Source organism: Erithacus rubecula (genome assembly GCF_903797595.1).
Source record: "Erithacus rubecula genome assembly, chromosome: 4".
NCBI classification, from domain to species: domain Eukaryota; kingdom Metazoa; phylum Chordata; class Aves; order Passeriformes; family Muscicapidae; genus Erithacus; species Erithacus rubecula.
Genome location: NC_136686.1, coordinates 60,847,987 through 60,861,187, shown reverse-complemented (window position 1 = coordinate 60,861,187; position 13,201 = coordinate 60,847,987).

Below are 13,201 nucleotides of genomic sequence, written 5' to 3'. Positions count from 1 at the left end.
ATTTGAGTCTATTTTCTCACTTCCTGTCATTTGTTACCTGGGAGAAGAGTCTGACATCCATAGGTAGAGTTTATTCACTCCTAAAAGAAATGGGGAAATGATCTTTTAGCATCAGGCGTGGTGAGACTGGAGATATCTGGCTAAACTTGCTGCCTGGTTTGTTTAAGCTGCATTTTGAGGAGGTGAATCCAAGCTTAGATGAAAGAACAGTCTCAATGATCCCAGATGCATTTCATTAAGTTATGGACAAATGGGTCTCCAAATTTACTTGGGAAGAGAAAAATTACTTCACTTATTAATCTTACTCTCCAATTCTCTTCGTTACTTCTCAATATTGTAATTACACTTTTAATTAAATAATTGTGTTATTTATTGCACTTATAATTTTGGTTTTAGTTTGCCTTATGTAATTATTATTATAACTAAAGAACTGTAAAATCAATTCATATTGCAAGGATACCCACAGACCATAATCAAAACCTGAACCTCTTACAATCATGTAAAATGCAGCAGTTGTATTGGTATTGATAGCATGCATCTGATTTGAAAGAGAAGATCTACTAGCTTGAGATAAGGTTGGCTGGTATAAATACTTTCTGAACCATATAAAAATACATTGTTTGCTACTTCTCCCCCTTAAATTCGGCAGAAAATAACCACAAGGGTTATAAAGTGTACATCTGAGCCATTTATTCACATCTGTGCTTTGTCCTGCAGAGTGTTTTGGGTATACACAACTGCCCAGGCTTGTTTTCATTATATTTATTTTGGAAAACCAATCCTCCATCATGGCAGTGTTACACGAGAACCAGAACAATAATTCCACTCTGAGCTCAGTATTGTGGAAACCAGGTGGTTTAGAACTTCTATAAATTCAAAATTGTGCTGCCATTAGTTTGATCACATTAGTCACTGACATGTCTTTGTTTTCTCTATTTCTATCTCAGTAAATGCTGATACCACCCATCATTTGTGAACTTTCTTAGTGAACAGATTATTTTTTACCAATAGCCTGCCATGTAGACTCTAAGTAGTAAACAACAAAAGAGAGTGATGTTTTCTTTAGGCCAGTACATCTGGCACTCATGTATTCATAGCACCTTTAAGCATATCGATCTGATTTTTCTGCAGCTTGCAAAGATATTTAAAGTTTCAAATTTTTGCAATACTTTCCAAATGGATCATACATATATATGTATTTAGTAATTGATAGGAATGGCATTTGGCATCCTTTTCTTGGACAAGGAAATATGCAGAGACTTTAAAAATAAATTCAGCCTGCAGGAAAATACTGTGAATGTGGGATACTTGGAAATCTCTTTCTAAAGTAGATTTAGCTATTAAATTTCTGAGATGGCATGTTGGAATGTCAGATGGGAAAAGTGGTTTCATCACCATCCTACAAGGGTGGGCAGTGCAATGTAGGCTACTAATATTAACCAGATTTACTTTTTGTGGAGGTTAGTCTCCTGGAGCACTGCCTAGAATGGTTTGCTTTGCTGACTGGGTGAAACAAGACAAAAGGCAAATTTCACACCTTGGCCTTACTACAAAAATACATGAGCTACATGGTAAGTGTGAACAAAAGATATGAAGTGGGATGATTTCTTTCAGGATATGCTTTGTGGGTTTTTTCCTCTCAAGAAAATCTAATCACTTTTGAGAAGGGTAGGAGTGTTAGAGAGTAATTTTGCATAAAAGCTGGAGGGTTTCTGGAAAAAATACACCACACAGGAGACATGGTTTTCTTCTTAGTGTTTCTCAATCCACTTCCATTATAGCATTCTGGGAGCAGGTTTACCAATGTTAAAAATATTTTTATTGCTCCTTTTACTTTTAACATTTTAACTATCTCAATGGTTTGTTTACTTTGTTATCTAAGAAAGTGAATGAATGTAATGTGCAGATGTAATGTGCAAACAAATATTCTTCAAGCTGTAAACTGAGGAACAAAATATGAGTTAATGTCACCAATGCCATAGCTAAATCAGAAAGGTTTGCTGTTTTTCAAGAAAAGTTGAGAGTGTCAAGAAAATTAATGTAGTTAATTTTCTAATCAAGAAAATATGTAAATAACAATTACTCTATGGTTAGAAATTTTTACCTTCATCAATCTAAAAATGGTTTTCATACTGTGTAAATCTTAAATTATTGTCTAAAAAATTTTTGTACAATTTTGTGTTGGAAGAGGGTAGGTCTTCGGGTGTTTGTTTCTGTTTGCTTGTTTTTAATATAACTTTTGTTAAGTTGCTCTGTATTTTTAAGAAAATTACAAAGGAGAAGCTAAATTTGCTGAACTCAATAGCAATAAATAGGGCTAGGATACAGAGATTTTCCACAAATTTCCTCTATTCAAGTGTTGATTGCTAGCAAGAATTATGAAGAAAATATTTTAAAAGCTATTTTGTATGTCGTACTTTTCTCTCATATGTTGAATAGTTTTTTATTATGCAATGATGTGGTTTTGTTTCTAGAAATCCTATTTATATTCACCTAATTGGGTTTTGGTGACTTGCTTAGAATAATTAGAAAACTCATTTTAGAAACTCTGTCATCAAATATGCCTTACCTTCTTTGAATAGAAAACTTCCTTGCATGCCAGCTTCTCTGCATCCAGCTGCTGGTGGCTTAAGATACAATTCCGTTGTGCAGTCTGCATTCTGGAGTATTGGCATATCTTGAACTTAGTAAAAAAATATTATTAAATTCCCTGAAAGCAATAGAATGTGTATGACTGCTATTATTCCTCCTTTTTAAATCAAAATTAAATAGAGCAAAACTCAAAATGTCTTCTTGAAAGGAAGAGAAGTTGAAACTTATGATGTTTTTTTCCAGACTCTGAATTAAAGCTCATCTTGGGTTAGTGCCAGTTCCCTAAATAAAAAAGAAATTTAGTGGTATTCTAAATTTAATGCTTCTTATTTCCTCATCTGAAGAGATTTCTCAGTATACAAAGTCTTGGTTATCTGGTTTTACCTGTTAGGTTCTTTGAGGAATCTTTCTTCCTGTGATACACTTTGGATAATTTTCAGAAAGAAACTATTGCCTGCTTAGGTTCTTTAGCCAAACATTGTGTAAAAATATCCTGCATAGGTGAACCAGTCTTTGCCATAGGTGTGATTGAGTCAGTTGATTTTTGAGCACTTCCAGACTTGCACTGGATTCTGCAAACCCTCCATGCATCCTTTCTTTCATGCCTAGGATCAGTAAATAATATTGTTGCTGAGGAATACACACACACACATAGACACACACACATATATGAATATATAAAATAGCACTACTATATTTTCATAGTGTTATTCTTTGTTTGCTTCTGTTCATGTGTTAACATTGTTGTAAGAAAAAAACACTGGGTCAGGTGAAGTTCCCTGGGTAGAAAAAAATTTCCTTCCTTGGAAATTATTTAGTTCATTCAGAGGGTATGAGATTTCAGAGACTGCAAGCTGTCCAGCAAAGAACTGAAAATATCAAAATCTCCCCACAACTGAGTGGGAGAGAGGAGCAACAGGCAGAGAGAACCAGGGATCAGAACTGAGGAAAGAAAACCTCCCCAGGGCCAGAAAGAGCAGTGCCAATTTTTGTGCAGCTCAGAGCTACTGAGCTGGCCAGAAGATGAGAGCATCCCTGCAGAGGCACAGCTGCACATAAACCCTTTTTCTGAATTGTATATGACTGAGGTGTGATGAGCTGTATTTACAGAGTTGTCCTAACAAGTACTCTAATTAAATCTGACTTTCTTCAGGTTAAAAGTCTCCCACAGTCTATGCAGATCCACCTCAAAGCATTACCTGGCTCCAGGTACTTTCAAAATGTCAGAAACTCTTATTGTAAAAGCTCTGACAGAGTTTTTGTGCAAGAATGAACTTTAGGCTTTAGAGGCTTGTGTATATGTGTTTATTTATGTATAGATCTGTGTTTGTGAGACACTCAGCCTAACTTTAGTGAGTTCCCTTGGTTGCAGTTTCTCTGCAACAGCAGAAACTTCAGACCAGCTTACTCTGCTTTTTTAAGGACCTGCCTTATCTGCCCAGCTATGATTTAAATGCAACCATACTCTTTTTTTTTTTTTAATACACAAAGCTACAGATGAGAAGACACTATCATTGTATTAGAAATATTTTCTTTTGCTTTTACTTTTCTTTTTTCACTCTAAAGAATACACAGACACTTTCACATACATAATGGGATTTGGGGTTTTTAAGTTTTTGTATGGTTCTGCAAGAATGTACTCCCTAGAAGTGCATTCACAAAACATGAATAACCATGTACAGAATTTTCAATGTAGTTAATCCTCACAATTCTAAGTCCATAATGATATTTTGTATTCATAATGTCATAGTAGCAGGGGGTGGTAGTAATGAGTGACTATTACATAAATGATCTATTTATCTGGTTTGAATTTTGCTTTAACTATCTTTCCACAGTAAATCAAGGATTTTTAGCCAACCTCATTCAACATGCTTGGGAGGGGAGTCAGATTTGACCCCGTTTATTCACTAAGAAGTAAGGATAGCCCAGTTAAGTCTCTGAAAACAGTGGTTATTATTTGTCCAGGAAAGGGCTGCCTTAGGATTGGCAGGGGTCTGTAGAACCCAGGTCTATAAGAGTAATAAATGAGAACTAGGAATGGGATTTTAAGACTATGAAAAAAGCTAATTTCTTATCAAATCACCTAAATTCCTTTCATATTAATAAAAAAATCCCCCAAAAACTCAGCATACCCAAATGATAGTTGCTTTATCTAAAATAGAAATCTATGTCTGAAAAATCTTGCTTTGTTGTAGAGGAAGGTTAACCAGCTCATACTTAAATATCAAACCTCAAATGGTTGAAATTTGAAGTGTATCCTGCCCTAACATAAACATCCATAGGACTGATGCATTCATTAGAGATTTGAAAGTTGGTTGACAAAGAGGACAGCAACAGCTACAAGAGGACTTACATAAGATTCTTACATCCTCCCTGTTTGGTATTGATATTTTTAGTTGAAACATTTGAAATTGAAATGATTTTTAAATTGAAATGTTGTACAGATACAGCAGATCAAATATTTTGAAAGAAAATGCCTGCAGTCTCTTCTGTACCCCTTCCCCTAAATTAGCATCTGTGACCCAGCTGCACAAGCAGTTTTTCTGGCCAGGATTGAAGACTCCTTTCCTCTACCTCATTGTAATTTCTGTGGAGCACAGCCATTTACCATGGGCTTTACTTCTTCTGGAAGGGCTGGGACCAAGGCCTTTGACAAATTTTGCATTTGCAATTGATTTGCTCCCTCCTGGCCATGAGAATAAAAAGCATTGGATAATTCCTCAAAATCAGAATTTTCATGATGAAATAATAAGGATTGAATGATCTGACAGCTTTTCTTTATCATGCTCATTAAGTCAGACATTGTTTAGATTTTTTTTTACCAAAAACTCACTTGCAAGGACAGTAATGAGAAGAAAACTAATTGGATGAGATTAACAAATATAGTCAAACTACAGCACTATGATCACAGAGCAGATGAAGGAACCAAGCATTCTCTCAAACAACACAGAAAATTAATTTTTATAATGGAGAGAGATAGAAGTCCTTTTCATTGAAACTCCAGCTGTTTTGTTGGACTCACGCTCTAGAAAATATCAGTTAAACTTTGTTCTTTATTTTGGAAATGAAATTAAAGTTACTTTCAGTCTCAGTATTTCACAGCCTTTTGCAATGAAACAAACAATAAACTATAATGTCCCACTGACCAATTGTGAAATGAAAACCCCGTGGCACTTTTAGGAAGAATAGGTGAGTTAGTTCCAGTGTGGTTTTGACAATTATGTGCTCTCTGGTTTGATCTAACTTAACATTCAGCTATAAAAAATATTTTCTTCGCTTTCTTCAAACTGCTATGCCATGCTTCTGCTCACTACTGGACAATCTCTGCCAAGGCCAGACAAGAGGGAAGAAATGAGATCAGCTAAACTTTATGAAATATTCATGCTGCTAAAAACTGTAGTTTTGCATTTTTCACTTCCTTTTGTTAAATCTGTACATTGTTTGTAATCAAATCATAAGTTTGTAATCCAAAGTACTGGGACATTAGTATGAGGACCATCTGGTACTTTTGAGCACAGAACAAAACTGACTAAACACTAGATTTTTATCTAATTATCTATCCTAGCTCTTTATTAGGATAGGAGCTATAAGGAGTTATTTTATCAGATATGCTATGTAGTTCAACAGCCTGTGTCTAAGAAAGAATCGGTCTAGTTCTAAGGGAGGCATAAATAAATATTTTGCACACTAATATAATGTATCAGATATTATTTTAAAACATTAAAATTCTTATTAATTTTCTTTGTATAGGTTTCAATTGTTTCAGATGAATACCAAAAGAGAAAAAAGAGAAAAAAAAAAAAAAAGAAGAAAAAAGAAAGCATTATATAAAGAAGAAATATTAGCTAGGTTAATCTGGAAAAAAATTCATCTGAGTGGGAAGAGTGTCTGAGTTAAACCCTTTCAAGGAAATATTGTGACCTGCATCATAGGTGGGGTGGTAAAATCTGCTGGAAGACACATGCTGTAGATATCCTCTGCATTCCTTTTACAGCCATGGACTCTAGAGAATCTGTTTCTACATCATTACAAGTCATATTTTATGTTTGAAATATTTATAATTTTATTTTATTGAAGCTTAATCTTCAGGTAGGACACTGGGACATTTTTATACGCCTCCATTTTCACAGCCTCATGTACACAGACAACGCCTCCAGGGCAAGTTTTATTGTGCCAGTGTAACATATGTTCCCAATAGGTAAGTGACAGATGAAAGGAAAGGAATGTGATTTAATGTTTCAATTTTATTGCTTGCAATTTAACATATGGCAGTGAAGAAGATACAATCAATAAAGCGACATGAATGTGAAAGCACACAATAAAAGATAGCTCAGAAGGAAGGTCTGATTTAAAGATTTATTGAATCTAACTAGTCAAATAATTCAACACAAAAATTGCATTTATGGTCTTGGGTTCATTTGTTATTGGCAGCTTGCTAGAGCACAGTTAATGATTTTGTAAACTTCTTCCAGAAATCGGGTGCACATTTTGTACTTCACCTATTTCCATTTCACTTGCATAAAGAAATTGTAACCCAAATCAACAGTGCACTACCATAATTGATTTTGTTCCTGCAGGAAGTTAAGATTTTAATTTTCTCCTTTTGTAACCTTTTTCAATATTCATTGATTTTCCTGATCTTCTCTTCTTTCTCCTCTAAATCTTCCTCACACTATCCAAGAATTCTTTCATCAGTTTTGGCCAAACAATGTCCAAGAAAGTAATGTTTCCATTTCTACATTAGTAATAAATTACAAAGACCTTTAAAAAAACAAAGTTGAGATATAGAAGTAGATATAAGAAGCAACCCTCCTTGTTCAAATCTCCTCTTGTTCAAACAAAGAATAAATTAAAAATATGCGTCTGATTTTGCAAACATCTCTGGTTTCAGTGAAAAAATAAAATGAAAATTTAAATCTCCAATGAGTTCTGTAAAAAGATCTATTTTTTTTCTTTTAAAGTGGAATATAATTTTTTTTTTCAGAATAAGCATCTTGTGAGAAACAGTTTCATTGATAAGGGAAAAAGCAAGAACATCTTGAATTTTTCTTCTTTAGGTTTCAGAGAAGTTAAATGTTGATTCTGAATCTCTTGTTTGCTTTCATTCATAAGATTGCTAAATTTTACTAAGGTCAGCATTTATTGTATGTTATTAAAGCACATTCAGAAGTTACATCTCCTATAATATTCTACATTATTCATCTGGCTACAGTGAACTGAATATAAATTGATTGTGGCAGGGCAGTGTTAGGGGAGAACATTTTTAAAGGTAACCTAAAATTTCACTTTCCCTTCTGTAATCAATTTTTGCTTCATGGAAGGAGAAATATTTTCTGATCCATTTTCTCCTCTATTAATTTATTAATATTATTTTAGCAAGCTTGTATGAATGTTTGGTGCACATTTCTCAAGGTAAGAGCTTTGAAGGTGGTTCAATGAGCACATTATAACCATACCTGAACAGGTAGCAGCCTTTTTCAGGAAACCAACACAGTGCCAGCCAGATTTCAGATTTATGGGTCTAGTTCTCCAGCTGCATCAGTTTATAGGAGGTTTATATGCCTACAATGCCTGTCTCTTGGTGCTGAACATAGCTTGAGGCCAGCCTTAATTGCCTTTCTGTCTAACCTTAATCTCCATGGATCTTCTTCATTAAAATTTTCCTAAAATTCCTCTTCCAAAAGCCTAGAAATTGCTAGTTTTCCACCTTTCAGCCAATGGAAGCACTAGGGAAAACTGTACCTAAATCACATTAGGGTCCTGGCATATGTGGAATTTATAGATGAAATAGGCATTGAAAATGGATATAACTATTCTAACAATTCTAGAGTTTCTTCATGCTTGGTAAAACCTGAATCCATGCAGGTATATCACTGTGATCCCTTTGATCCCTGAGTGCCTATAAATGTCTCTCCCATGACTGTGTAGAGCACATGGTACCTATTTGCTTTGTTGTCACATTTTATGGTTCACGAAGCTCCTTAGGACATGTCTTGCAATAAAAGTTCTATTTAAGAGATTACTGTAATTTTATATGTATGAACGTGCATATATACACACATGGAAGAAGACAGAGGAAAGACATTTGTTAGACATCATCTGCATTCATGTGTACAGTCCCTGTCATTATGGCACTAAGGATTATCCAAAACATTTGTAAAATCTGTGGGAGAATGGCATAACTGTCAGGAATTTCCATGAGGTTCCTGTTGCTACATATCACTTCCTTTGTATCTTCTGGCTTTGGTTGACACGGAGGCTTCTGGATTCATTCATCCCCTTCCATCTTTTAAATCCTGCTTTGTTTACCTTTGCCACAGTGGTGGGAGGTGAGAGATGAAATATGTTCAGCACCAAGAGACAGTTGTAGGCATATACACCTCCTATAAACTGATGCAGCTGGAGAGCTAGACCCATAAAACTGCACTGTGTGGGTGCCATATGGAAAAAGATTCCATAATCTGTGAAGCATTTGATTTGTATTAAAATTTTCAATATATATCTTCTCTACTTATCTCTAGAAATGAAAATTCCTTGCAATGAAGCAATATTTTTTTTTAATTTGTTTTTAAGTTGGTCACTCGTGTTTCAGGCAACCACAGAAGACCAGAGTGAAACTTTAATCAAATAAAGGCAATTTACATTTACCCAAAAAAAGATGCCCAGTAGATTTCTGGACAAATCCCATGTGAGAAGTTTTCTGTCACCATATATCTACATCATTCTCTGCCAAGCTTTATCATCCAGCTATTGGCTAAAAATAAGCCCACTGCACCATGGTAACTGCCTGGAGTTGCAAATAATGTTGCTTTTGAGTTCTTAAAAGGTCAGCAGCAAAAAAACACTGGGCTTTCTTCACCATGATATAATTAAAACAAAGTCATTGGCTTATTTGGGATAAGAAAAGAACCTTCTCTGTCTTTCTTGCACTAAATAAATTGGGATGTCTCCTTTCAGCAGCTTGTTGTACATGTCTTTGAATAGGGCTTTCCCCAAAATTATGAGTTTGACTGAAAGTCTGACCCAGCCTCACATACTGGCAATGTGAAACAGCAAATGTAAAGAATGATCTATTTGATTACAAACAATCATCTGTGCTTGACCTTATAAGATATATCAAGGAAAATGCCTGAAAAACAAACCCCTCAATAATTTAGTCACCAACTCTGAAATGCTGGCTGCCTGATAGCTGCCTTGAAAATGCACAGGCTGCCCAACCAAAAAGCACCTCAACTATTCACCACACGTGACCAAAGCCACAGCTATGGAAAACAGCTTTGCAGAAATTCTTTTCAGTACCTTCTCTTTTCCACAGCCCTTGCCAGCCTTCTACACAGTAGGATCCCTGGAAACAAGCTCCAAACCCTCTCCTTCCTGACACATCCATGACGAGCAGCTGTAACTCCTTAGGCACTGATTGCAGCTGCTTTGAACTGCACTGCTGAAGTAATCCAAAAAGGCAGCAAAAAATGGAAATATGTTATTGAGTTGATGGTTAGTGGTCTTCGTGCATTGGCTAGATGGGTGGCTTCCAATTTGTACTGCTGAGGCTGCTGGAAATCACGCACGAAACATGAGTCTGGTTCTTTTTTCACTGGTTTCACTCTGGAGTTATTTCTGAGCAATGAGAAAGGGAAAAGACCTAACAAGAGTGCAATGCTACCTTGTCTTCCTTCTTGGTTAAATTCTTTATTGATATTATTCCTAAAATTTTACTGTCTTCAAGGGAACTCAGACAGTGTCAAGAGCTCAGGTGGTCTACATGCTTGTAAAAGTTCTGTTCTGTTTCATTATACTCAAAGAAGTTAAGATACAAAGAGTAGAAGAAGGCCTTCACCATTGCTTTCTGGCTAGGCTAACTGGTAGGCAGGTGAGAAATTGGTTATATCAGCTGAGAAGATTTTATAACCTGTGTAACACCTGTATTCTTTCAGCTCCTGAGGTAGCTCAGAGGATGATGCATTCCTGTATATGCCACATCAGATTATGTTCTGATTTGAATTACTGGTGGAAAGGAGCTTGGCTGTAGGTAACACAGCTGCCCTGAGCTCAGCTCTGTGTTTAGTAGTGTATGTGGGCAGGCTTAAGCCTGTACAGAGTGTTTTATGAAACTCTGAGTTGGCTGCTTGTTCCCTGCGAGGCCTACAGCAATTCCTACCACCAACATTGCCAGAAAATAAAAGACAACTGTGTGAAAAAAAGAAAGGATAAAAGCTATTTGTAAAAAACAATGCCCCACAGTGTTCTATTAATGGCACAAAATCATCCATCTGGGAAACCTTTGCATGATTATTGCTTGAAAACATTCCTCCTATCTGATCAAGGATTTCTCAGGAATTTCTTCGTAGACTGGGTCATAGATAGATTCAGAGAGAGGTGATGCTGCCTGGGATCAGCATGGCAGCCCCAGTCCAGAGAAATGATTTGCTGTCAGCACAGGCAGCTCCTTTATTAACACATCAAAGGTATCTGCACTTCAGAAATTAGGGAAGTGATGGAGACATTCCATTTCCTTTTGTGTTTCTATTTATATGAAGCAAGGAAGGTATTTCAATGCATATTCTGCAGTTTATTTTACCCTTTCCTTTCTGATAAGAGCACAAAATTATTGTGTAATTCCTCTTTCCTCTTTAAATTCAAGTAATATAAAATATCTCACTGTATATGGTTAATTTTCTCTTCAGTTGCTAAAATGCTCATTCCTAAAAATTTTTTCAGATAATTCTCTAGCAGTTTGAAGTGGGAAACAGTCAATTGCTTACCAGAGTAGAGATGGCAGTAAAAAAATATCTAGTGCTAGTTCTTGAGAGTGTAAGTGCTTCTACAATGTAAGTTACCATGAATCAGTACTAAGAAATAAGAAGACAACAGGGGATATTTTTGTTTTTTTTACTTTTGGTGGAGGTCCACTGTAGTTTTTATAACAGAAATGAAAGGAGGGCACATTTGAGTTTTTGCTTTATATGCAGATATATTACTTGGTAAATTTGGGGAAAAGGAAGTTGGGAGATTAATAATTTTTCATTTTTTAACTAGGAATAGTATTTTTTGTTTGTTTGTTTTTTCACTAGGCTATGAGCATGAGGTGTTAAAATGTACCAAACAGTGAAGCAAATTAAAATAGACTTGTAATTTGTCATCATCACAAAACCAAAATATCACAAAAATAAGTTCAGGCTTTCTTCAGGATCAGTTTGGCAGAAGCATAAACCTATGAGGTTCATTGATGTGTAAACGTGCAGTGACATTTTAAAAATGTGCACTGACTTTTCAAGAATACTCTTGCAGAGTGACCAGGAAAGAAAAAGATAAATCTGTTAGGGTCCTGTGAACCAGCCTTTCAGTTAGGTAGTAGATGCTGGATTTAGGCATAGGCTCATATATTTTATTTAGAAATGACTAATTTTGCTTGTTAAGCTTAAGGCAAGTAAAAAATATTTTTGCTGCATTTGGGTTGAAAGAAGATGAAAGCTCAGGATTCAAAATTAACTATGCATCTGCCTTCAATACCAGATAAAAAGTAATAACTTCTCACCATGTTTAACACCTCCCAGAAGAGAAAATCACAATGGTCTGCAAAACAGCACATCCTCAGAAAACTTCAAAGAGTTCATTCCTAAGAAATGCTATTTTCTCTATTTTACAGGTGAAAAACCAAAGTAAATAATAGCTACAGTCAATCTTTTCAGCCATTAATTCCCTAAATTACTCCTGTTTTTCAGTCTTCAAGTGTTATTCCAGCACCTGACAGAATAGCAGCCAACTCCTCCCCTGCTAACCCAAAATGTTGGGTGTATTTCAGCTAGACATCTGTAATTAGCACCTAAGCAAGTAGAACTCAAATCATCTGTGGTTATTCATCATTAAGCAATCAGGACATGCTTTAAAGCACCTACATTTACATTTAGAAATCTTTTAGCAGAAGCCAAGTAAAAGAGGAAAACTTTTGGGTGTGTCTCAAAATATCTGAGCCTGAATCTCACAAGTGCAAGGTCATTCTCCCTTCTGAAATAAAGGATGCAACAGTGCAGAGAATTACATGAGAATCAATGAATGGACCATAAGGAGTGTTTGGAAGTGTTTTCAAATGAATAAATGAAAAATTTTAATCAAGCACATATTTCATAATTTGTTTGGTACAGAACATGGTGAACAAAAAATTAAAATAATTTCTGATATTCTACTTGAGTACTAAAATACATTCTATTTTTTTTTACTTGTAGTTATATTTTCTATGATGATCCTCTGGGTTAAATTATTATTATTAGATGTAAGTACGTTTTTGGCACATTTACAATGGAAAATATTTTCTTATCAAAGAAACTGAGCAAAGGGAGAGTTAACTTGTGGAACCAGACAATGGAATCCAAGGTGCTGATACAGGCAATAATTCCTAACAGCTGCCCTACTCTTCTTAGCATTACAATACTCATCAAAGAGAAAATAAATTTTAGAGATTCCCAAGGGAAGTCTTGTAGTGTAAATTGCTACAGGTCAATTCTCTTAATTTTTTATTGGAGAAATCCCATTTATATTTTCACAAATAGGCATTAATTAGTGACCTGGAAAACAACAGTTACCTCTTGTTCTACTAATTTATATCCATAGC